Source organism: Euprymna scolopes, chromosome 43 (genome assembly GCF_053919585.1).
Source record: "Euprymna scolopes isolate OS-2025 chromosome 43, ASM5391958v1, whole genome shotgun sequence".
NCBI lineage: Eukaryota > Metazoa > Mollusca > Cephalopoda > Sepiida > Sepiolidae > Euprymna > Euprymna scolopes.
This window is the reverse complement of record NC_136524.1, coordinates 50,560,737-50,588,471: the sequence shown is the minus strand read 5'-3', so window position 1 is coordinate 50,588,471 and position 27,735 is coordinate 50,560,737. Positions and strand designations below refer to the sequence as shown.

The window sequence follows — 27,735 nt, the reverse complement described above, 5'->3', positions numbered from 1 at the left end:
TAATATGATTAGGAAAAAATATATGAGATATAAATATGGCGAGGGACAAGTAGGGGGAAAAACAGGGAAAGAATCAGATAAAAACTACATTAAGTCCTAAAAGATTTTCTCTTTGTTTGCAAAGAGAAGGTCTCAAAGCCTTAATATAGATAGTTTCTAAAATTTTCAAATGAAAGGGACAGTGTTAGCTGGTCAAAATAGAAATCAAGTCAACACTGAAGTTCAAGGCACAGACATGGTTATTTATTAAGTGCTCACAGATGGCTGAAGGGTAGGTATTATGCAAACATTTGATGGTGCATAATTTGCATATCAAATCTCGGATGGGACATGTTGTCTAATACGGAAATCCAAAGTTTGTGATGTCTGCCCAACGTAGTGTATTCCATAACTATATTTAAATAAATAAACAATAGAATTATTGTGATGAGGGGGGGGCATCTTTTTGGATAGAAAACAGCATAGATCTTATGGAAAAATCATGAAGACTCGATGCAAAATAATACTATTGAACAGTGAAATTTGTTTGGCAAATCGGTCACAAATGTAGCCAAGGTGAGTGAAGGTAAACTGGACATCTATCTATTGAAATTTCTGTACTTTTAAAATTGGGAAATTTTTTTTAGTACATTTTACAATATCCAAAGGATATCCATTGTTATTTTTTATTTTTTTTTTTTACATAGGCATCACCACTTATCAAGGCCAAGAGGCCACTCGAGGATAAGGGTTAAAGAGTGTACACTAGAAATTGAACAATATAGTAATCGTTGGGTAATGGAAATTCGGTAAATTTGTTAACAAGTGGAACGGCTAATCAAGAACTTGTTTACGTTAGACTTGAAGACAACCATATTGTAGTCAGCTGGAAAGCAGGAAAACGGAAGACAATTCCACAGGCGTGCAGTTCTAAGAAAGAAGTTTTGTTCATGGAATCTACATTTAGGTTTAGGCACAGATAAAGAGGGGGGGGAATTATTGATAGTGTTTTCAGCTAGACGAGTGTTTGTGAAAGTTTGGCGAGAAGATTTGTCCCAAGAGTGCTCAGTGAAGATCACAGACCATTTAACCAAGATTGGCATCAAGATAGTTCCTCACCCTCCCTATAGTCGAGTCTTTGCTCCTTGTGACTTTCAGTTATTCCTAAAGCTCATGAAAAATCTTAAAGGCTGTCATTTGAGACAATTGAAGAAATGAAAGAGGCTCTAATGAGAGTCATTGACATGCTCACATAAGAGGACTTCCAGAACAGTACAAGTGCATTGCAGCCGGAAGAGATTACTTCAAAGGGGACTATACAACCAATAACAGTGCCCGTACGAAAAGTCTGGAAACTTACTGAAGGCATCTCGTATTTCAAGAACATTTGCAATATAGAGAACATTATAAAGAGTATTCCCAGTTTATTGATAAAAGATTTGTACAAAAAGAAATAAATTAACACTTCCAGGAATTATTCATCAAAATTCAGCTGAAATTCTGAATCTGAAAAAAAGAAAAAAAAAAAAAAAGAAAAAGTTAATTTTTAAAACTATCTTCATTACATTGATATAAAGTTAAAATCATCAAAAAAAATTTTTTTTTAAAAATAGGGTTCTACAAAAGTTTTATTTAGATAAGTGTGATAGATAGTTAAAGATTTATAATGAATATTAATAATATCTTTAAAAGATCATACCACCAAGATAAAGAAAAAAATTTAAATGAAAAGAGAAAAGAGACCAAAGAAAAAGAAATTATAAAAGATAAAAGATGAAAAAAAAAAAGATAAATGAAAAAAATGATAAAAACAAAGAAAAAATATAAAGGAAATATATAAAGAAAAAATTTTTAAAAATCAAAAAGGTTGAAGAAAAAAAGGTAAAGAAAAAAGATAAAAAAAGAAAATCAAACAAAAATGACAAAGTATCAAAGCAAATTTTATAAGATATAATAATAATATTAATCAATTATTGTAATACTATTAACGCTCCCGGCTAAGTGTTAGGAATTTGAAAAAAAAAAAAAAAAAAAAAAAAAAAAAAAGGAAAAAATGCAAGAAAAAAAAAAAAAAAGACAAAATAAGTTTATCAGCAGAACAAAGGTATAGGAAGTGGGGTTGGTACAAAGACAATGAAGAGGAAGTTTTTCACCATGGTGTATACAACTTCCTCTCCACTGGAGAGCTAAAATAGGATTGTTAATCAAAGTGTCGCGGTTAACAGGAACATGAAGACTGGATCCTGTTCTTCCTGGATTTTACTTCCTTATTCAAAGGATTTTTACCATATCCTTTTATACTTCAACTTTTTTTCTTATTTCTGCTTTCATTATCATTATGAAACTTTATAAACTTTCAATAACTGTTAAAACTTTTTTATGCAACTATGATTCAATTCATATTTGTAGTTTCTTTTAATGGATTAATCTTTAAAATTTATTATATATTTTGAAAACCTCTGCTGAGAAGAATTGCCTTTTTTGAAACTCCATGGAATAAGGTCTTTCAAGCTTATCTTTACTCCTTGTCAGATAATTACAAATTTTGTATACCTTTTTTACAAGTTTTTTGAAAATTTGAATTAATTTTCAATAAGATTTTTCTATTATATATATATTTTATGAACAATTTTAGGTGTTTCAAGGAGTTTATTGTGACAATTCAAAATAATTCAGGAGAGTTACAAGTTAGTCACAGTCAGAAGCAGGTTGTGGTTCAGAGCAAATGAATTGATCAATTGACTGATGAACACAGCCTGAGCAAACGACTATGTAGCTGTGGACCTTAGCATGTAGAGGGTCAATGGTGAGAGAGAGAGAGAGAGAGAGAGAGAGAGAGAGAGAGAGAGAGAGAGAGAGAGAGAGAGAGAGAGAGAGAGAGAGAGAGAGAGAGAAGAGAGAGAAAGAGAGAGAGAAAGAGAGAGAAAGAGAGAGAAAGAGAGAGAGAGAGAGAAAGAGAGAGAGAGAAAGAGAGAGAGAGAGAGAAAGAGAGAAAAAAAGAGAGAGAGAAAGAGAGAGAGAGAGAAAGAGACACACACACACACACACACACACACACACACACACACACACACGTGATATTTGCAGAATTTATGTTTTGGTTTATTTACACTTGTGAAACTATGCCTTCCTCCACCTGCCTTCACACACCTTCTCAGCAGCCGCCAATGTAAGAGACAACATGGCCAGAAGAGAAGACAAAGGAGAAGATGACCACAACATAATATTGGGGTCGGCAATTGTCATCAAGCAAGGAACCACATAGTTATTACATTATTTTATTAAATTCAATCATTTTCTAGTTGATTACTAGTTTATGAATCGAGCACCGACTTCAGACAAGGCCAACAAGTGGACGATTACGGCCTCTGCAGTGAACACACATTCATAATATTATAAATCCACCTTGTTATTTTTATATCATTTCTTTGAAATGCATGCCTGCAAACCGGTGATGGTTGAAGATATGTGTTGCATGGAGAGAAATGATATGAGAATTACATGAGTTATGTGTAATACGAACGTTAAAGATAGACTTAGTTCTGATGGCCTCAGAGTTTAGATATTTTTACTGTTATTCTACCCTAAAGAAGGCACAGAGCCATTTTGATGTAAGGAACTACTATTTGGGATCAAATCTACACAGACACTATGTAGGGAGTTGAGCCAGGAAATGTTCGTTCACATTACACTTAAACTTCTGCATGTCAGTACAGTCAGGGAAGCACAGATCCAGAAGGGGAATTCCAAAGTCTAGCAGTTTAAGGCAAGAAACTAATAGAAGTAGTAGGTTTTCCGGCATCTAGGAATTTCTACAGTGAAGGGGTGAGATTTTGCTGCTTGTCGGATTAGTCAAGGTTTTTACGTCAAGAGGGTACAAGTGCTTTGAGTTAGTCAGAGCACATTCCGTTAAAATATTTGTAAAACAGACACAGAGATGCAACATTTCAGTGATGAGACAGGGGTTGGAGTTTAGTTGATAGTGCCGACCCTATCAGGTTGGAGACATTTTTGGACCCTGTCAAAGAGGCAGAAGAATTTGATGGTATGTTCATGTTGAAAAAAAAAAAAAAAAAAAAAAAAAAAATGGATGCAAATTCTTCGGTTGGATGCAGCACGGTTCATAATTTGGAAGTCAATTTCGTAAAGCCGTCCAACACATGCCAGTATGTAAAATTGCTCTTACGATGATGATGATGATGATGATGATGATGATGATGAAAAGGAAAGTAAAAAGTGAACACTGGGTTTATTTTCAGCAGCCTTGTAGCTTTTGTTTTTCTTATGTCCTTTAGTTCTTACATTCCAGGAGCAATATTTCTGACAAAGGAGAAAAAATTGTTTTCTGGGTAAGAATCTATTCATCTCACACTTATTATTAGCTGATTTTAGACCTTGTAGTATTTTTGTTTTATCTCCTTATATTGGCTGCTGGAGTCCATCAGTCAGGCCAAGGATCTTGGAGTGATTGTACATTGCACATATTAACCCTCTGAACACTGCATCACCGGTGCTACCAACACCAGAGGTTTCCTGTTTATCATGTGCCGCTTCTTTGGTCAGCTCACTTCCTCCATCTTACTTCCGCTCAACACCTCCCTGATGCGCCTAATTCTTGAATACAGTATTCAGGCCACATTCCTCTATTACATGAAGGACGTCCAGCGTCTCAACCGGGTTCAGTGCCTGGCAACGGGAATGGTGGCTGGCCTCAGAGGTCTATCCTATGAGCAACGTTTAAGGGCTCTAAATCTTTTTTCCCCCCTTGAGTGCAACATCTTTCATGGACAATGTGGTCTGGACCGGGACCTGTGCTTCATCTGTCCCGGATTGGGGGCCTCGTGGGCATGGGAAAAAGGTCTATCTTTAACGGTTCCGGAGGTTTCAACACCAAGCAGCATTCTCGGTTTGAGTGGCATCTTCGTGGAACCATCTAACCGATGAGGTCGTAAACCAGCCCACACTATGGGGCTTCAAGATGGCCTTGGACAGATTCTGGTCGGACGTCTGTGGACCCCCCCCCATATAGTTTCTCTTTGTACATAGCCCCCTAAATTCTCACAGACTTTTCTCCTTTGTAAATGGTAATCACTTGCATGTTTACTCTTTGCTGATTAAATGAATGAATGAATATTAAGTGGCTTCATGCCTTGTCAAAAAGTGATAACTATATGTTGATATTGTAGTTCTAAATATCATGTAGAATTACTCCTAGAAAATATGTAAGCAAATAATTATGTGAAACATAATAAAATGAAGAACCCCATGAGAAAATATTTAAATAAAATTTATATTTTGATCAAGAAATTAAAAATGACATCAATTTACTGACCAGCATTTCTTCAGTTGCAGAAAAACATTCCCCATCAATGATATCCTTGCCTTGCTAAAAAGGAAAAGAAAGAAAAAATAATAAAGATTACATACTGTAAGAAAAAAAAAAAAAAAAATGTGTGAAAATCTTAGGGAGAGGATGTTGCTGGCTGTTTCTGTCTGGTAAATACAGTTTTGCACCTCGACTTGCTGGAATTTTTATCTTGACATCAAAATCAAGATGAGATAATAGGCAATGGGAAATATTAAACATTCCAGGCGAAAAAATGTTTGTATAAATCGTCACAAACAGAAAACGGAGCAGTCGGTCAGAGAGAGAACAAGCTGACAGATTTCTTTATCGCCAACATCACCATCAACCCGACGTGCCTTCAGAGGTTTCAAAACACCAGTTATAACTTTAAATTCCAAACTGTTTGTCAGTGTGAAAAAAAAAAAAAAAAAAAAAAAAAAAAAAAATTATTTTATAGATCAGTTGTGTTGTGCTTTACTCGCACTGTCAGTGTGTATGTATTGTAGACCAGTGACAAAAGTAGATTTAACAATTATATAGAATGGAAAGTGCATTTTGAATGACTGGCCACAATAAATACTTAACGCACCAGTTTTCTTGTAATGACCATTGCCCCATTAGCTGTGGTATGATGCTGGTCTTGTGCAGTTCTAAGAGATCTACCCATCCAGGCTTTGTCTTTTCTCTTTGATAAGAGTTCTAGTTAATTTCTAATCATCTGAGGAATGCTGAAGAGGGTGCCCAAGCTCGAGTGCTCCTCAGAGGCAGTGGTTACTCGAGTTTACATTCATGTACATCACTATGTGAGGCTCTTGATTTCAAAACACATGTAGTGTGAACTTCTCCCTCTTCGTCTAACCATGTCAACTCTAGCATGTGCAACAGCCAAGAATGCAAACACTAGTTTACAATTTGTATTCCATACAAATAACAGCAATGTAGACACGTACGGTTTTGAATTTTTTGAGATAAGAATTGATTATTCAGACTACTGCTCTCATCTTGAGTGTTACTTGCACAATGTTTCGGTCAATGTAACCTTTAACCTTCTTCAGGTGTATCTTGTTTGAACTCGGGAATCTTTCTGTCCAGCACAGAATTTTAAACAGAATCATTTATTTAATCCACGGGGGTAGCATACTGCTATTTCGTCAGCCATAACTGAGTAGAACTTCAAAGTAATTCGCAATTGTATTTTTGAGTGTCACCTATACTGAGGATTGAACCTTTAACTGATAGAGTAATTTTTATCACTGAAATTTACCAGGTACTCTAATCCATTGCGAACGATTCTAGTACGAATTTTAAGAGCATTAAAACTATTGTTTCTAGATGTAAATATCACTATTTGTTACTATATATATATATATATATTTAAATAAGGGAGTAGTCACCAACAATGTGTGTATATATATATATATATATTACATATATATATAAGCTCCATCTCCTATTTGGCTTTATTGAGCTTTTACATTTGGTTGAGATTACTTTATAAATATTAATTCTTTAATATTTATAATTCACTTTAGTTTTGCCATCTTGGATCATTTTGGTAAACTTAACTGTAATTCTTATTTTATGTGTGTGTATATATATATATATATATATATATATATATATAAGCAGACAAATACACTTGATAATCGTGATATTTTCAACATGGGTATGTGTGTACACAATTCGAGCCCCATTGCTAGAGCCTACATCAGAGCATGGCTAGCAGTGTCAGAAACCGATTTTAAGAATGCGTGAAAAAAAAAAAAAAAAAAAAAAAAAAGTAATAATTCGACCTCCTATTTTTACAAGCTTACTTGAAAAATGTAATTCAAACCCTAATTTTTTTTCAATTAAAGGAGCAAAGACCAAATTTTAAAATAACAGGTTTAATAGAAAATTATGCAATATTTGTTTTTTTAAATCGGCTTTCTTTAAAAAAGATTTGAAGAAAATCAATGAAATTTTTCTTCCTTTGAGTATAAAAAAATTGATACAAATTCCAAAAAATCACTTAATTAAAAAAAAAACAAAAAAACAATTCAATGTGTAGTTCAATTCTTCATTATTAAGAATTTATCCATATTTATATTTTAAATTCCATTTATTTTTTAAATAAAAGAATTTTTTAAACGACTATTTGAAAAACGCGCTATCATAGAAGCATTTTTCGAAAAACCGGAAGTAATCTTTCTCCTTGTTTTGAACTACAGATGAACAAAAGGACATAAAAACCACATGTTCGTGTTAAACATGTAGCCTTGACCTGGAGAAATATGTGTTCCCATAGTTTAAAAATAGTCAAATTTTACTCATAAGATTATTCCTTAAAAAAAAAAAAAAAAAAAAAAAAAAAACTCAGGGAATTTTTTTTTTCTTTTCTCAAAGAAATACATAAATTTTTGATTTATTATATTTTCATTCTTTTTTGTCAACAAAATTTTTTTTTTTTTTTAAATATCTAAAAAAAAAAAGAAAATATTGAATGAAATAGAAAAAAATTGTTATCGTCCATAACTTACTGGACAATATAAGCAGAACATAGGCTTTCAATTAATAAAAAAAAAATCAACGTGGTTTAAAAAAAAAAAAAAAAGGTTTTACACTTTGGACTTTACAGGTAAATTTACAAAAAACACATTTTTTTTGTTTTAATTTACAATATATTATTTATTGATCTTTTATCTTCAATTTGTGATATATAAAACTTTGGTACATTAATTAATTATTTAAATTTAAATAGATATTTTAAAATGGGGGGGGGGGCGGTAATTAAAAAAAAAAAAAAAAAGGTTTGTCTAAAATATTATATTCGATTTATTGGAAAGAGCATAAAATTTCACATTGACCCTGAAAATATAAAAATTGAATCAATAGAAAAATTTTGATAGATTTTTAAAGTTTAAAAATTGAAAAATATTTAATTCGTAAAATTCAATTGATTTCATTACGTAAAAAAAAAAAAAAAAAAAAAAAAAAAAAAAAAAAAAAAAAAAAAATGATTGCATGGAAGCGCGCTGGCACTTTGTAAACACCGTTTTTAAAAAAATAATATTTCTATTACTTTTTATACAACTTTAATAGTTTATTTTGAAAATATAATCCATAAAGAAAATAAACAGCCCACTTTTAAAAGAGAAATTACGAGTCTTATATTTTATTCACAGTTTCGTGTTAGGTGTCAAAAATTCCCCCAAAATTCTGATACACCTAGAGCACGACCTCCCATCTCCCAAGTCTAGGATATCAACTAAGACCTAACTGAGATTATCTGTCTGCTCAGACCAGTTACTCTCTGCTCAAACTGATCTCTGCTACTTGAACAACTAACTCCCATCTCAATCTATTTTCTACTTTGGACCAGAAATCTTAAATGTTCATCCCTTTCTCTCAATTATCTCTAACTTGGCAAGTACCAAAATTCCACCTCTTCACTGTTGACGTCCTTAGATATCAGAAAGCCTTCTACTGTTATAGTTTATCCCCTCAGGCTGGTAGACTTTGGAATTCCCTCCCAGTTTCCAGCTTCTCAAACTGCACTAACCTGCAGAAGTTTAAATGTAATGTGAACTGACATCTTGTAGCTCACCCCCCCCCCCATTCCTTGTTAGACTTTATCCAAAATAATAGCCACTTAAATGTTATGTGACAAAATGCTTGTTTGGGTTAAAAAAAAAGAGTAAAAAAAAAATAAATAACATCTGTACTGGTCACTTTTTCCTTCAGGAATTAACAACTAATGATGTAACTATTCTTATGACTTTTTTTCCGAATTTATGTGATCATACCCATTTAATTTTCTTTTTAAAGTTAAAAGTTCCAAATTCTTTCTGAGGAGTCAGAGAGAAAAAAAATTCTGAATCAACATAATAATCTGTTTCTGTGTTACGAAACAAGTGCTGTAACCAAGGATTCAAAATTGTTGATTTTAAAACAACCACTCACCTTATCAGCATAGATGGTACTGCTTTGCATTGCTTCTAAAAAAATAAAAAAAATAATTTTTATTGAATTTATTGGCGATTAAATATTATCTTAAAAGAAAAAAAAAAATAATCATAAGATACTTCAATATGATCTGTACATGATTCCCAACCTAACATGCTTGTGGACTCCCTGAAATCTATTTTATCTGTGGACCCCAATTTTTAATGAACTGGTTTCAACATTAGTAAAAATCAAGGATTTTCACCCATATTTTGCTTGTAAAAATTACAAAAGTTATGAAAAATTATCGAATAGAGACTCTGCTTTACAAAAAAAAAAAAAAAAACATATATATATATATATATAACACAAATTGTCCCAATATTTATTAATATGGGGACGATTAATCTGAAAAATCATAATATTTGAGGGTCTCGGAATCGGAAAATTTGCACCAATTTTCCGACGCCAAAACAGTTCTGCTAATTATCTTTGATTTTGTTTAAAGATAAATCTTCCATTGCTAGTAATAATGATAAAATAAATGTTTATCGATTTAAAACCACCAGTGAAGCTAAAATCGATAGATTATCCCTCAAGTATATTTTTACTTTTAGGAAAATATGCGCACATTTAACATATGCGTTTTTATGGTAATCAGAGAACAAATACAACTATATAGTTAAAGATTTAGAAATTTATAAGGTATCGGAATTGGTAATTGCATTGGAATCGGGAAAAATAATGGAATCATCCCATCATATATATATATATATATATATAAAAAATAAAAATTACAATTAAATTTACCAAAATGATCCAAGATGGTAAAATTAAAGTATATTATAAATATTAAAGAACTAATATTTATAAAGTTATCTTAGCCAGATGTAAAAGCTCAATAAAGCCAAATAGAAAATAGAGCTTATAATACGAGCAAACAGTTAATAAAACATGTTAAAAAACAATTTGAAATGAGTTAAAAACATATTTAATCTTAAAAGGAAACACTAGATAAGTGGATAGTCCTTAATCCGCGGAGTTTCGAAGAAATACTTTCCTTCTCATCAGAGGGTAGGAATTAGCAAAATGTGGGATCAGATTTTGCATACAAAAGTATTTGATGAAACAAGTAAGTCAAAGATCTTACTTGAAAACAAAAAAGTGAAGCAGAGGAATATGGCGAAGAAAAAGGTGATTACACGTGAATGGATAGTCTAGTGGAAGATAAATAATCCAGTGACGGAAAAGATTCCAATAATATTAATAAAAGAAAAATAAGATATGCTTTTCACTCTACTTCCAAGACATAAATATAAATCTTTTCCTTTTTTCCTTGTACACATTTTTGTGAATTATTCCATGGATTTCTGCCTTTGGATTATTATGGACCATCTTCTTCCAATTACAGGATTTCCTTGGATTTTACTTGTGCAAATGGAAATTCTTTTAACTTTCTTGAAGTTTTACATTTGGATTTTACCGTCACTGGATTATTTATCTTCCACCAAACTATCCATTCATGTGCAATCACCTTTTTCTTCACCATTTCAAAGTGTTTTTTTAACATGCTTTATTAACTGTTTGCTTGTATATATATATATATATATATATCTTGGCTGTACTTCGCAAACAAAGATTCTATTAAGGGGGTTGTCCACATCGACTGCAGGCACACTTGTGGCTGATGAGCCCCATGCGGGACAAGCAGGTTTGGCCACAGCGGTTGCAGTCAAAAGTCACGTCAGGTGTAGCTGCTGAGGCTACCCGAATCTTACTCCTGAGTGCTTTGTGCGGGAGATCTCAAAGGAGGCAACAGCCTGGTGGACAGTATGTTGCCAGGTATCACAGTCAGCAGTGAGAGTAGACCACTGGAGGTGATCAATGTGGCAGTCACCGAGCAACTTCTTCAGAGAGGCTTTTATATCTTTTTTTTGGTGCCTCTCTGTCACGATGGCCAGTAGAGAGTTTGTTATATAGAACTATCTTGGGCAGACGATCCGCCATTGCCCATAGCTGTGACTTCAGTATATATATATATATATATATATATATATATATATATATATGTAATAGCAATCTGCCATTTTCTATTTGAAATGGTGGATTTTAATGAAAAGCAAAGGAGATAAAAGAAATCATAAGTTGCAGTTACTTCCCCTGGATTTTAAAAACTTAAATACAATAAAAATGTCTAATTTGATAAATTCTATTTTTACTTGTACGGGGTAGAACGATAAAATTGTTGCCCTAGAAAAGACAACAGGATTCCATTTCCGTTTGATGAAAACCGTTTTTCTTTTCTTTTTTTTGTTGCAAACCATCTACTAGTTATTCAGTTGTGTACAAATCCCAAGAGCAACAGGAACCTTCTATCATGTCTACAAATGGCACCGCTGAACAACTCATGCTCTCTACCGATCAAAGTTATGACAAAAAGATCATTGCCAGCACCCTCAACATGCATCGCTGGATTGTCACGAATAACAGGGGCTTGCCCATGCGGATAAAAAAGTTTCTGCCACAGTTTTGGTCTTTGGTCTAGTGAGGGTCACATCATGCCACGTCACATCTTCAAAGTTGGTTTGAAAATAAACACCAAAGTGTACCTAGATGTGCTGAATAGTGTAGTGATCTGGTACAATCAGGTGGCTGCTGGCAGACTCTAGATGTGGCAGCAGGACTCAGCGTTGGCCCACAAGTCCAAAGAGACCCAGGCTTGGCTTCAGAATGAGTGCTACGACTTTGTACCCTTCTCTCACTTCCCCTTCTCCCCTCCTTCGACCTCACCCTGTTGAACTACTACATTTGGTCATACGTCAAGAACATCACCAACATGACCTCCCACAACATCAAAGCAAGTCTGATCCCTGCTATCTGCCAAGCTCCTGTTGGCGCTTGTGAGAAAAGGCATGCTCCCAGTTCCGGACCCATATCGAGGTGGTGATTGAAACTGAAGACGGCTACTGAATAGATGTCAGCTCTACTGCATAATCAAGTTACCTGAATTGATATTTTTCAAGTTTTAAAATAAAGTTGTAGTGTTGTTTTCTTTAAAGCGACATTTTTATCGTACTACCCCGTAATTATTTTTCTGTTTGATCATTCTTCATGATTTTTATAAGTTTTACTAATTTCCACATGACACGTAAGTATGTAATAGTGTTTTTCTTTGTTTTTTTTTTTTTTTACCTAAAATGCATTTATTTGAAATTGAATTATACTGCTGAAGCACATAAGATTTCTTTTGAACTTATGAGATATAAAGACATTGGATGGAAATCAAAGATTACTTTAGTCAGGTGTTCAAACCCATGGATAGGTGGTAGCGCTTTATCTAGCCACATTGATGAATCTTATTAAGATGAAACATACGTACATGGATAAATAAATAAAAAGTTTTATAAGCTAGATAAGACACTGATAGAATTCAGATGAAAAATCCTAATAGATATTACTTGAAGTAATACTTTCAAGGTGATCCTAGCCAAAAAGGAAAAGCTCAATATTTAAGAATAGAGCAATAGATAAGTTTGGTGGTTAAATTTTAAATTCTGAAAAAACAACATATAGACACATATATTCGATTTAAAAATTTATTGTTTGACAGAAGGAATATATAGAAGGGGTTATGTTAAAACCCCTTCTATATATTCCTTCTGTCAAACAAATTCTTAAATCGACTGTGTCTATATGTTGTTTTTTCAGAATTTAAAATTTAACCACCAAACTTATATATATATAACAAATGACAAAAGTCTATATTCCAAACCTCAAGATGCTAATCATCCTACAATTCATTCCCCCAAGCACGTTGACATGCACAGTTCTTGACAGCACCTGTTTCGTAGCGAAAAATCATTCATTTTTTACATTCTTGACCTGGACTACTATCTATCTATTTATCTATCTATCAATATATGTGATATGTTTTTATTTAATTATATTTCACCTTATATTTAAAGCTCAATGTAATTACAGAGCATATAATAAATGAAAGACAAATATATATTCCAAATTTCATGATGTTGACCATCTTAAAATTTATTCCTTTAAATACGTTGACATGCACAATTCTTGACAGCACCTGTTTCGTAGCGCAAAATAATTCATTTAATTATATCAATCAATGAACCTCATCTGCCCTTAACTCTTCTGGAGAAAAAGAAATTATCAATCCATCAAATGAGAATAAAATGCATTTGGGCATGATTACAGAATCTGAAAATTAGAAGAGAAGTTGCAAATACCTTTTATTTTTTCTTTTATGCTACGTTTCAATTTTCAAGTAAAGTCACTAAAATTAAAATTTCCATTGTACATTTTTTTTTATCCATTTGCTATCTTAACTTATTCTATAAAGCTGGTTGAGTGTATAGGTGAGTATATTTATTATAGACGTGAATGTTAAACGTAAAATATAATATACATGAAAAGTAATTATAAAATGCTTGCTGAATAGGTGTGGGAGGCTGGTATATGGACCTGTAGAATAGATTTCCACATCGGGGTCTGGAGATATAAGAGAAATCCGAGTTGGCATCCTAAAAGTCAGAGTCGAAGTCGGACTTTTACCATCCGACTCTACAACCCTGCTTGTTAGGGGTGAACATGAGTAAAAAAAAAAAAAAAAAAAAAAAAAAAAAAAAAAAAAAAAAGAAAAGGATTTGATTCTAATTATGCTTTTATTTTATTAGGATTTTTAACGTTATTTTAACGTAACATTTTATATTTTTTCACCTTTTCATTAACCTTTTGCTTATTTATATTTTGAAATTTTAATATAAACTAATATTTTACATGTGTAAACATTGCAATCAGACCAATAGTTAGAATATTTCAAGCTCCACGCCGTCAATTCTGTATGTTAATTTGATAGTTTAATTTATTTTAACATATAATTCCAAAATAAAATTATTAACGTCTAGTTAATGTAAAAAAATAAAAACAAAAATAAAAAAATAAAAGAAAAAAATAAAATAAAAAAAGAATTGTAGGATGGTCAGCATCTTGAGGTTGGAATATAGACTTGTTATTTGTTTATTATATGCTCTGTAATTACATTGAGCTTCATAAATTAAAGAATTGGTATAAATAAAAGGTGAAATATAATTGAAACAAACAAAAAAACATTTCCACATATATATATATATATATATTGTATTTATTTGCTTCCCCACCAAAGCAAATTAGGCACAAGGCCGTTTTTAATGTGGGGTAAAAACCAGCTCCCCTAAGAGTAGGCAAAAAGGGGGCACTCTGATTACCAAAAATAATAATTGTCCCAGTATAGAGGGTTTCTCCTCCATTGACTGGTACACATTATCTTAAGTGCAACATCTGCAGAACAGATGATATTTATTTGCTCCCCCACCGAGCAAATTAGGCACAAGGCCGATTTTTAATGTGAGGAGTGAAGGGAGGGGGAAGGGAAAAAGGGGACCAGCTCCCGAGAGGTGGGAAATGGGAGCTGGTTAAAGGTCAGGCATGTGGGGTTTCCCCCACATCTGGTCTTTGCTAGTCATAGCTTGCAGTATCTGCCGGAACAGATGGTATTTATTTGCTCCCCCACCGAGCAAATTAGGCACAAGGCCGATTTTTAATGTGAGGAGTGAAGGGAGGGGGAAGGGAAAAAGGGGACCAGCTCCCGAGAGGTGGGAAATGGGAGCTGGTTAAAGGTCAGGCATGTGGGGCTGCCCCCACATCTGGTCTTTGCTAGTCATAGCTTGCAGTATCTGCCGGAACAGATACTACACTTTGATCCCAGCCCGAAGGCAAAGAACAACAGAAAAAAGGCAAGCCTATATATATATATGTCGTCCACATATTGTTTCGCTGTTTCACAGCTCATCAGTGTGGCTAGACAGGCAACTGCCTCAAGCCAGGATCGAAACCTGACTGCCCAAATGACAGTCAAGGCTTCTCACCATTACGCTATATGGCTGCTGCTATGTGGGTAATGAATTAATGTTTTGACATCGTCCAAATGCCTCCGATCGATTTGTTTACCCAAACAGCATCGCTTAATACGTTAATGGTAGTTTGTATATCACTTCCCAATATGCTCAACCCCAAGATAGGGAGCTACTTTTATTTATTCACATCTATTTTTACTCATATATAAAAGGCACTTTGTGTATGTGTCAGTTCATTCCCTATGAGCTCTTTTTTTTTTTTTTTTTTTTTAAATTGCACACAAATGTACTTTATGTGTCTGGGAGTGTTCTTAGATATGTTTTGTATCAGAAAGCTTCCGATAAGTATTGAAAATGGATAATTGGAAAAATATGATTAAAGAAAGAACAGTCTGATTTTAACCAAAACATCACAAATGCATTTGAGAAGCTTTATCACTGTACAAGCAGAAGTACCCAGCATATAAAATCAACAGGAGTTTTATTATTTTTTTTTATAAGATGGGTGTGTTCGAAATGAATGTTTCCGTTTAGAGCACAATTGAACCATGACACTTGATTTTTGCATTTTAATCTTTAATTCAAGCCATTATATAAAAATTGCATAAAATCAACAATAGGTTCTCTACAGTCCCATGTATAACGAACTAAGGCATTGCTGGGAGGCATACAAAGTTTCCTCTCGGTGCACCGCGGTGGATCCTTGACTAGAATAGGAAATCAATTGATTTGACTGAAAAATGATAATAAAAATATTGGAAGTGTGAAACATTCATTGATCCTTATTCAATCCCAGACAACATTGGGTCTCCTTGCTAGTTTTAAATATATGTATTAGGGTCATTCCAAAAGTAAAGCCTCCTATTTTTTTTAACTGAAAAAAATTGAAGAGCTACGAAGATAGTGGCCTTTTGTATTCCAGAATTTATTTTCCTGCATAGTCACTACCATTCTCAATGCATTTGTGTTAGGAATTCAATGACACATCTCTGCTTCTTACACATGAAAGGGGTTGTTTTCTTAGTCTCATTAATATATGTCAATATCTGCAACAGAGAGATGAAACTAATCAGGCAGAATAAAAATAGAAGATAATGCTTTTGGAACGCCCCTCATATATATTTGAATAACTATTATTATTTATATACACATAAAAATATTTGGTGCAAGTTCAGAATTCAATCTTATTTAAAAAATAAAACTACAGAAAAATCTCTATACTGTACATACCATCATAGAACAAAAAAAAAAAGTCATATTCCAAAAATCATAAATTAATCAAGTAATTTATTTTTAAACGAGAAAATTAAATTTTGATGAATCAACACATTGTGCTTTGATCCACCATCTTTAATAAAGGGAGACAACTCAATTCAAACTAACATGATTTTAAAATAAGTCTTGTAATGGCTACAATAGATTATTAACGGCTTTAAAAAAAATCGTACAAAAATTATTTTCTATATATATTATTGTTGGCGCAATTAATCGGAATCAGAATTGGAAATCAGAAAAAGTGAAACTTTTTAGGATACCTGAATCAGGGAAAATATTGCTTATTTTCTGATTCCTTTAATTATCTTTTGTTTGATTTTGTTTAAAAAAATCTATTGCTGGAAGTAATAATAAAATAAATATTCATTGACTTAAACTTCCAGTAAAACTAAAATCCAAAGCTCACGCACACACAAGTGGGTTTTTATGTTTGAGAAAATATATGCATATTTAAGATGTGGTTTTACAGTGACCGGAACAAAATAACCAGTTTATAGTTAAACATTTAGAGATTTATAAACAATCAGAATTAGTAATTATATTGGAATCAGGGATTTAGTACAGATTCAAGAAAAATATTGGAATCGTCCATGACTAATATATATATATATATATATATATATATATATATATATATATATAAAAATTCTTGATAATTTAATATGATGTTTGGAATATGACATTTTTCGTTCCATGATGCGATAGATATTCCTGTATTTTTTTAAAAAGATAAAATTCTTCATAAGAAACAAATTTTTTAAAATATGCTTATTTTTAAACATTTTTAATTAAACATCAACATACATCTGAGGAATGCCTCTGATAAGTATTGAAAATCGATAGTAAAAAAAAATTAATTACAGAAGGAACAATCTGATTGTGATCAAAACATCACAAGTGCACTGATATTTAAAACACACACACACACACACATATTTACTCAAGTTTGAGATGTTCGAAAGTCGGGACTAATGAAGACGAGGTTGTTAGATAGTGCTCAATAAAAAGAGCAAAATATATATATATATATATATTTTTTTTTTTTAAATTATTTGAAGGTAAACAGTTACATGTCTAGGGATTCCGGGTCGCCTGAGGAAGTTTCATTGACTGAAACAGACGGCTATTTGCAGCGACCATATGTAACTGTTTACCCTCAAATAATTAATAATGGCAAGCAATCTACAAAAGATTAATGCAAGCAACAGTTAACGTAGTCACTAGTTTTGTCTTCTCTGCGCCAGCCTCTCGAACCAAAGGTTCTCAAGTCCTTCGCCACCTTTACTCAAGGCATACCTCCATGCTGGTCTATCTTTGGCTAGCTCCTCTCACACATTCACATCGATGCCAAGAGTGATCAAATCCCGTTTGGCCATGTCTTTAAAGTGCAGCACCGGGCGACAGCGGCTTCTTGATCCATTTGCCAGTTCGCTGTAGAGGATATCCTTAGAGAGACGGCCATCGGGCATTCTGCGCAGGTATTCAAGCCAGCGCGATCGTCGTATCTTGAGTGTCTGGAACAAGGAGCTGCTGCCGGCACGTCTTAGCCCCTCTTCATTGGTGATTCTATCCCACCAATTGATGCCCATGATATGTCGCAAGCAATTAATTAATTAATATATATATATATATAATATATATATATATACATATATATACATATATACATACTCACTGTAATAACTATTTGTATCATTTTATCTGCGCACATGGTGGAATGATAAAGTTGTCGCCCAAGAAAAGACATGATTTCATTTCCGTTTGATGAAAACTGGTTTTCTTTTTTGTTATAGACCATCTATTAATCGGCCAGTTGTGTACAAACTTCAAGAGCAATAGGAGTCTTCTATCATGTCTGAAAGTGACAATGCAAAACAAGCGAGATCGGAGATGCGCCACTGTACAACTCATGCTCTCTACTGATCCAAGTTATGACAACAGGAACATTGCCAGCACCCTCACAATGCTAATCCAGACAGTTCAACGCTTGAGGGCACAGCTCAAAGTTTCCGGCCACAGTTTTGGTCTTTGGTGTGGTTTCAAGTGAGGTCCACATCATGCCACCTCACATTTTCGAAGTTGGCTTCAAAGTCAACACCAAAATGTACCTGGATGTGCTGAAGAGTGTAGTGATTCCCTGGTGCAATCAGGTGGCCGCTGCCAGACCCTGGGTGTGGCAGCAGGACTTGGTGCCGGTTCACAAATCCAAAGAAACCCAGAAGGAGTGTTACAATTTTGTATCCTTCTCTTCTTGCCAGTTCGCTGCAGAGGATATCCTTAGAGAGATGGCCATCGGGCATTCTGCACAGGTATCCAAGCCAGCGCGATTGTCGTATCTTGAGTGTCTGGAACAAGGAGCAGCTGCCAGCACGTCTTTGCTTGTAGAAAAGGTATATTCCCAATTCCGGACCTGTATTTAGGCAGTGATTGAGGCTGAAGGCAGCTACATTGAATAGATGTCAGCTCTACTACATAATCAATTGATTTTTTCAATAAAAGTTTTGGAATAAAACTGCAGTGTTGTTTTCTTTAGGGCGACACTTATTCTACTCTGTATATGTTTGGTTTTAATATGACTCAGTGTGACTAGATGAGCATACACTCTGCCTAAAGCATCTTCGTTCCACCCAACATCTTTATATCACAAAAGGTCAAACTTTAGATGAAAGAAATCTTACTCTAATAATTTACTAGCGAGACCTATGGAAATTCCAGTTATATTCTTCTGCTGAAGAAGTTATTAAACTAATTAGGGAATGAATAAAACTTAGTAACATCACGACGGTTAGACAATACAGAACTCTGAAAATGTAACAGTGATACATGTTCATTCACACAATTCTGAGACAGCACGTTCAGGACTGCAGAACACAATACGAAAGGAGATTGCCGGTACATTTTTGAACCAACACCGGTTTGATTATGCAGAAGGTTTAATGTAAATGTATATTGTAGATTTGGTCTGTTCAGCCGCAGCACAGGGTGGTATTTAAGCATTGTGGTGGGGCAAGAACCATGAAATAATCTGTAAGCAACAGAAGCAACTGTTACATTCCAGCAAGTAGACAGCAGATCTAATCCAAGCAGATTATATACTCAAGAGAATCATGTATTCTATGGAAGTCTATTAAAGTTAATAACAAAGAAATAAAGAAGCACACAAATTTGTATTATTTAGATTCTTCGGGCTACTGTTCTAATCTTAAGTGTTTTTTTTGCATAACATTTCGGTTGATGTAACTTCCAACATTTTTCAGGAGTATCTTATAAAACGCAGGAATCTTTGTGTCAAACTCGGAAACTTGCACAGGATTTCAAACAGAACCCTTTATTTAATCCATAGTGATAGCACGCTCTTGTTGCATCAGCTATGACTTTAAATAATTTGCAAGTGTGAACCTGTAGGTGTAGTGGAGAAAATACTTTGTTAAATTCAGTTTTAAATTTACATTCTGCTGGAGGTTGAAGGTTCAATCCTCAGTGCAAGCGACATTCAAAAAATACAATAGCAGAATTATTTAGGATTTACTTCTACCCAGAAAGGAGAGCATGCATCCATTTGAAATTCCGTGCAAATTATTGAGTTTAACAGCAGGATTTCCGAGATCAACAAAATACAGCTTACATCAACCGAAATGTGGTGAAATTAACACTCAAGATGAGAACAGTAGTCCAGATAATGCAAATAATATGAACAATTAATTCTTATCTCAAAAATTCAGAAACAAACGCACACACACACACACGTAACTTTATAACTTACCTTTCAAATAAACTGTCATTAAATTTTGTATTAAGATTCCTGATGTCTTAGCTGAAAAAATAAAAATAAATAGTAATCATCTAACAAAGTTATGTTGTCGAATTTCCAAAGTGAAACACAAACAGGCTTTAAGTTACCAAATCAAACTTTGTTTCCAATTGTTGTTGTAACACTGTTATCCATAATATAATACATTTGAATAGAATTTATTTTATGAACCGTTGCTTAACTGTGATAATCTGATGAGAACCAATGTGTCACCGTGATTATGCCGTGTATACAATAACCTAATAGCAGATGAGTAAAAAATATCAAATAAAAATTAAATAAAACAGACAAAAAAAAAATCTGGTACTTATGTATTTTTAGATAGTTTTTTCAGGTTAAATTCAAGTTTCATGATTTTTTTTTTCTTCTTTTTTAAATTGTTAGGTGGGAAGCACAGAATAGTTACAAAACACCCTATACTAAGAATGGCTTTCCAAAAACTAACATTATTTCAGTGCAGTACCAAAAATACGTAATTACCAAAAGTTTTCAAACAAAAATGTATAAACCTGCAAAGTCACTTACTCATTGTTTTATCTGACGTCAAATGCAAAAGTTTCCGGACATTAGAAGTAAACTGTAATTAACAAAAAAAAAAAAAAAAAAAAAATTAAATAAAAACGTTTCCATTTTACATATATTTATGGAAATCACTCCAGATAAGGAATAAAGCTATTTAATGTAAGGAACTAAATAATACTACTACAAATAAAAATAAATTCACAATGATAAGTGTTAGATGGATATATTCTAATCTATAAAAAAACGGCAATTTTTTTCCACTCATTTTTCAGAAAAAAAAAAAAAAATCATAGCATGTGAGAACTAAAGAACAAAAAAAGGGAAGCTAGAATTAATATGAATTATGTACATTTAATTCAGAGAAGTTGATTAGATTCTAATGCAGGCCCCAAAATTTAATGCATTTATATAAGAAGCAGCTCCAATCATGCCACCTACAATTGAGTCTATTTCGATTTGCCAGACATGTACTAATGTGAACTTCACCAAAACTTTATACTAATTGACATAATTACTTACTGGCATAGGGGTTTAAATGTATCTACTTTAAGAAACTTTATATTAATAGAACTTGAAGAATATTATAGACTGACATTTTGAATTAAGCAATAAAATAAACACTATATTAAATTACATTATTATATACACATATATATATATATATATATATATTGTTACGGGCTGGGAGAAGCTAAATCAAGGCGATCACCCCTGGCTAGAATCTTCGACTCTGAAATAGCGCTTCACCCTACGTTTCTTGTAACACAGAACAAAAATAAAAGAAAAAGGTTTAAAGTGCGTCAGGTGCAGATTTATACCATGGAATGACACGTTGTCTAAGATTTAACCTTGAATGATTTGAGCGCAAAGCAAGAATGACACATGTGGATAAAATATTATAAGGGCTTTATTAAACATGATTGAAATTTAATGTAACACCTCAATGGGTCGGGGTGAGGTCGAGCAAACGAGAAAACAAGCATTAACGAAAATAATGAAATAAAAAAAAAAAAAAAAAAAAAAAAAAAAAAAAATTGTCATGAATGTCGCTCTGGAATAACAGTCCAGAGAAAGAAATAAACATGGATGGAGGCAGGGGCTAAGTCTGAGAGATAGGGTATTAGAAATGGGGTACTTAACTGCCGATAAAATATATATATTGCTTTTTTTTAATTATTTTTTAAAAGTCTGTAAACACAGATATATTGCCTTCTGTGGTCTTTTTCCAATTCGTCGACTCAAAACTTGTACGCGATGTAATCGTTCCAACAAATTTTTTTTTTTTTCTGTTAATTGAATATGAAGTTTCTTTTTATGGGTGTTTGAGTTAGCCAGCAAAAGAAAGTCCTTCATTTTATCCTCGGAACAGTACGGAGATGATTCGTCTATCATATCTGGTCACTGGTTCCTCCATCTGCTCCCCTTGTGGTCTCGACCCAAAAAGACAGGGTTTTTTTTGTTTCTCCTGCTTAGAGATTTTTCTCCTCTTTCTTCCTTTTTATATAGCGCTGCTACTACTTCCTGTCGCATCGAGTTTTACACAGTGAGAGAGAGGGGTGAACGAAGGGGAAGAAAAAGGCAGGGTGTTAAAGGTGGTCGTGGAGTTCTTGTTAGTGCTGTTGCGTGTGAGGGAACGGGCTTGGTAGAACTTGTTAGCGATGTCATGTGAAGGAGGGGGTTTGGTAGGGGTCTACATTTGATTTGGAGAATGAGGAGAGGGAGGGGTCGCTACTCGCAGATATTCATTTATTTATATCATTCCTTTCTTTTGTTTCTTTTCCCCTCTCTACCTATATCATTACAAATATATATATATATATATTTCCTTTAAAAAGACGAATGCTGAAAACAAATATAGCATTTAAATTTTCCACAAATAAGTAGTTTTCCAGATACTAAGTAATGTTATTTCTTATATTATTGCTGGTGGTCATGTTGGTACATGCGAGTGCGCATGTAGTTTCTCGAGGTTGCGTTTATATGGATATTAAACAATGTTATTTCTGGGATCTGTGGCGAGCACGATAAACCCTTGGACCAGGGATAGGTTCAATGGGGAGCTTTGAGGTGTGTAAGCAGTTTCAGCTGACCTCCAGGGAGTTTTGCAAATATTGGAGTGGTTCTGGAACTATTGCTTTGTGAATGAACTCTCTTGTTTTGCGGTACGCAAGGTGATTGAACCAAGAAAGTCTCCTTTGTTTTAAAGGTTGCATTACGGAGAATTTTTAGAAGCCCTAAACAAGTTTACGGAAATTGATTTCTTGTCCTACGATGTGTATTTGAGACTGTTGAACATTTTTTGTACCCTTGCTGATAGTTATAAATAACTTTTACTTTAGAAACGAGTCTCTTTTTTTCTCAATATTTTACCAAGTGGATTATGAAACTTATGCTAGGGCAAAGATAGTGAGAGTAGGATCAAGAATTTTCCATCCTTATTAATGCCAAATACAAGGTTAAAGATTTTGGCTAATACTTTAGTCAATTGTCTTTCGATTGTTCTTTCTGTCTGGTCTGATCAGACTTGTGTTGGGAAGAGTAGGACTTCACGATGAAAAGTTCACACACAGGGGACATAACTTCAAAATACAAAATTTAGATTACATTTTAATGGGGACTAACGTTTTAGTTTAGTTATGACCATAATAAAGGCAAAATTTTCTACCCTCATAGCAAATAATAACAATAAAAACTTGTAAAATAAAATTGATTCATCATAATTTTTACTGTATTCTCAAGCAGAAAGATTATAAAAAAACTGGTGAATTTTCAAAATATTCCACAAAAAGCTAAAAAAACAGGAAAAATATTTGTATATTTTGATCTTAAAAATCAAAACACAATTTTTAAAATTTTCCCAAAAATCAAATCATTGATTAATTTTGTTAATTTTTTTTTACAAATTTATTAAAAAAAAAAAAAGAAAAGAAGCTTAACTATATATAAACTGAAATAAAATATTATACAAAAAAAAAAAATAAATAAATAAATAAATAAAACAACTCATATTTTGCCCCCCCTACTGCCCAACGTGATCTTATTTTTTTTAGGGGGATTGACATCATAGTTTTTTAAGATATTAAATGATTTATGATTTTTCGGAAAAAGAAGTTCGAAAATGTAATAAAATTATTAAAAATAATTTTTTTTATTATGCCTGCGAAATTTCAAAATATTTCCCAAATAATATTTTATTTTTTAATGATTGAAGGTTTCAGACTCTGAAAAAAAAAAATAAAAAATAAATAAATAAAAAATAAATAAAAAAAATGTGTAAGATTGATTCTCAAAACTTGCTAATAATTTTTTTTTTTTTTTTTTTAAATCGATGCTGTTTTTTTGTCAGTGAGCAAATAAAGAATGTTAAGAAATCAAACGTGAATATTTTTTTCTATGGAAGACCAATTTATTCATATTTGCATCTCATTAATAAAAATCATTGCATAACCTATATTACTAGTTACTCCATTGTTATTGGTTATTTTATATCTAACTGCTTTTTGCTCCAAAGACAGTGGCAAAATAAGACAAACACAACAAAAGCTTACTTTTAAAATTCAACAAATTTTATTAGATCCTCGGTTGCCAAAAAGAAATGCCTACTTTTTTTTTTCCTCTGTAAACAGAGCTGGTAACAACCTCAAAAGGTAATAGTCTTTGATTCTTCAACATGAACTAGTTGCTGGTTCATCGGTCTTTGAAGATAAGAGTTGGTAGCTGTCAAAGGGGTCAATCTGATGCCATCTGATGTAAAAAGATTCAGTCCTCGTACAGTGAGGATAGTGCAGAAGTTCATGAGAAATGTTCATGTCAGGGCAGCAATCCAGACCAGACCTAGCAGACTTAAATAATTATGCGCCTAATTGTTTAGGCTTGAATAAAAAAAAAAGTAACAAAAGTTGGAGGCTTCATTTTGCTTCACATGAAGGGTGAGTTTGAACATCCTTCTTGCACGAGCTGCTGGTTCAAACTGAAAAAAGAAACATGCAAATACAAAAAACCTGCGAAAGCGAAACGCTACGCAGTAAATAAAACCGACCATTCTGATTAGTCCAATACAAATACAATGTAAGGCATGATGTAATTGTCAAATTTCTAACATTGTTAACAAAAATAATTTAAAAAAATGTTATGAAATTTGAAAAAAGAAAAAAAGACTTACTTTATAATTCCACACAAAAATTTTGTAATAGAAAATAAGTTTCAGATTTTGTTAAAATTTAAAAAATGCTTAGTTTTAGAAATTAAAAATTAATATTTTCTAGAATAAAGAGGAATTTAATAAAAATAATCTAAATATTATTTTGGGCTAAAAATGACCATATTGAAAATTATTAACTTTTTATCTGATAACAAGGAAAATTTGGGGTTTGTATTACTGTACACATATTTTTTGACAACTTTTTCAAATCTAAGTATATAACAAATAAATGTTATCAAAGGCAAGATAAGTTACTTTTCTACCTAATTGGATATATTTTTCGTGTTTTTATTCAACTCGAAAACCATACAGTGTTTACCGATGTATTGGAAAATTCAAGATGGCGCCTGACTCTTTAACACGGTAAGTTGTGGAAAAGGTGTTATAAATAAAAAACTAGACAAAATATTATTAAAAACACACCGAATATATGTCAACCTATATCACGGTAACATATATTGAGCGGGTTTTTAATAGTATTTTGTCTAGTTTTTTATTTATAATACCTTTTCCACAACTTACCGTGTTAAAGAGAGTCAGGCGCCATCTTGAATTTTCCAATACAATCGGTAAAACACTGTATGGTTTTCGAGCTGAATAAACATGTTACATTGAATAAAAACACGAAAAATATATCCAGTTTGGTAGAAAAGTAATTTATCTTGCCTTTGATAACATTTATTTGTTATATATTTGTTTTTTGACAACTTTTTCGAATCTATGTGTACAGTAATACAAACCCAAAATTTGTACCTTACCGGTGTCCATAGATACCGGAAATTAATTGTTTTAGATGTTGTCTGCTCACACAACTATATGTCCTTTTCATAATATTTCAAGCTAAAGGTAAGACTTTTACTGTTATATGTCACTTGACTAATGATTAAACCAAAACTTTAACAAGGTATAACGTATATTTGTACTGACTTCCCCCCCCCCTATATTTTTTATGTTTAATTTGGCTGTTTCTGGAAAAACTTGCCGCCATTGTTATATTTTGTCACTTTTAAGGTTTTGTCATTTTGCGATGTTAAAATCAAATATCGCCGGTTTTATGTAGTGTTAAATAAACAATGTTTATGCGATTTGCGCGAGCCTTTCCTAGTCTCACAAAAACATGCATTCACATTTCAAGCTATATTACTTGTCGCATACATAAGCGCACACAAACATACGCGCCCACGTCCACACACGTACATATATTCACGTTCGCGTACATACACTCACATTCACGTACACACACAGATGGACGATGTCACTTCCTTTCAATGGAAATCCACACATGCGCAAAAGACCACCGGAAACACCTATAAAAGGAAGAGACAAACTGTTTCCAAGCCTTTTTCAGACTAGCCTCCCGAGGTGATTGGTCGCCGCACTAGCCGCCGCCGATTCGGCAGGCGTGCGCATGCGCGTACCTCACGCCATTTGCTACTATGTGGGACAAAAAGCCAACAGACAGTACGTACACTTCTCACTCTTTCTCTATCTATATATATATATACAACTGGTCCCTGTGAATACCTTCGCGTAGCTGACTGCTAACTGATGTCAACCCTCTATCCTTTTCTTTGTTTACACGATGGACTGCCATTTCTCATTCCATTACATCATTCACTTCTCTTCCCACGCGCGAACAAACGATAGTGACCCAAACGCGAGATGAACACACATTTACCTTTTCTTTCTACACCACCAGTCCCGCAACAAACGATGGTACACCCGCGCGGACATGAACACATGTTATATCTAAAACATTCATTCTTTCAACAGTAAATAAATGACATTTATCTTATCCATCAATTGAGTTCTTTTTTTCCTTTAATTCCATTCGTTTCATGATTTTCTTGTAGCGAGTTAGGGTATTATTATATCCTGGTCCGTAACAGATTTAAACCCTGATCCTTCTAAAATATAGAGTAAAAATTAAGATGAATTAATTTCATTTTACTTGTACTTTTTGTTGTGGGTGCCGAAAATTAGTGTCATACCTAATTTTAGCCTTGATAGGCATCATCATTATTATTATTAAAAACACAATAGCAGTTGTTCTACTAGATTTATTTTCGTAATTCTTGGATATATTACTATTTTCGACATGACAATTAAGTACGTGGTACTTGTACAGTTTAGTCAAGACATTAAAAAATGAAAATATTGAAAAAAGTTTCAATTGTATGTATCCGTTATGGAACGAAGTTCTCCGGAAAAAAAATTTCACTTTATTTCATCAAGTAGTTTTTTTTTTTTTTTTTTTTTTTTTTTTTTTTTTTACAGCGAAAAAACAATTTGTTATGATACCGAGCAAAATGTTCGACTTTTAGGAAGAAAAGTTAGTATTAGAGATGGGAAGGGAAGGGATGTCAGCGCTTTAACTGGAGTTATCTCCCTTTGGCATTTCTAAAATTCAAACAATTTTTTTTAATCCAAGATGGCTGCCTTCAACGCGCTCTCATAAAAACGTGTTTTTCCGCTGTAAAAAAAACAAAAAAAACTACTTGATGAAATTAAGTGAATTTTTGGGTTTGTATTGCTGTACACACATAGATTCGAAAAAGTTGTCAAAAAACAAATATATGAAAAATAAATGTTATCAAAGGCAAGATAAGTTACTTTTCTACCAAACTGGATATATTTTTCGTGTTTTTTTATTCAATGTAATATGTTTATTCAGCTCGAAAACCATACAGTGGTTAACGATGTATTGGAACATTCAAGATGGCGTCTTATTCTCTCTTTAACACGGTAAGTGTGGGAAAAG

At 32.9% G+C, this 27,735-nt stretch overlaps 1 long non-coding RNA gene across 1 annotated transcript in view; it reads right to left on the bottom strand.

The window, feature by feature from the left end:
- Nucleotides 1-221: 221 nt before the first annotated feature.
- Nucleotides 222-27,735, bottom strand: part of LOC145268343 (uncharacterized) — a 28,764-nt gene continuing 1,250 nt past the window's right edge. Inside the window, exons 2-6 of the long non-coding RNA XR_013864878.1 lie at nt 20,777-20,828; nt 20,204-20,254; nt 9,269-9,303; nt 5,312-5,365; nt 222-1,485 (exon numbers count right to left, since the gene is read on the bottom strand). This is a non-coding gene — a long non-coding RNA (uncharacterized LOC145268343). The remainder of the gene's footprint in view (nt 1,486-5,311; nt 5,366-9,268; nt 9,304-20,203; nt 20,255-20,776; nt 20,829-27,735) is intronic.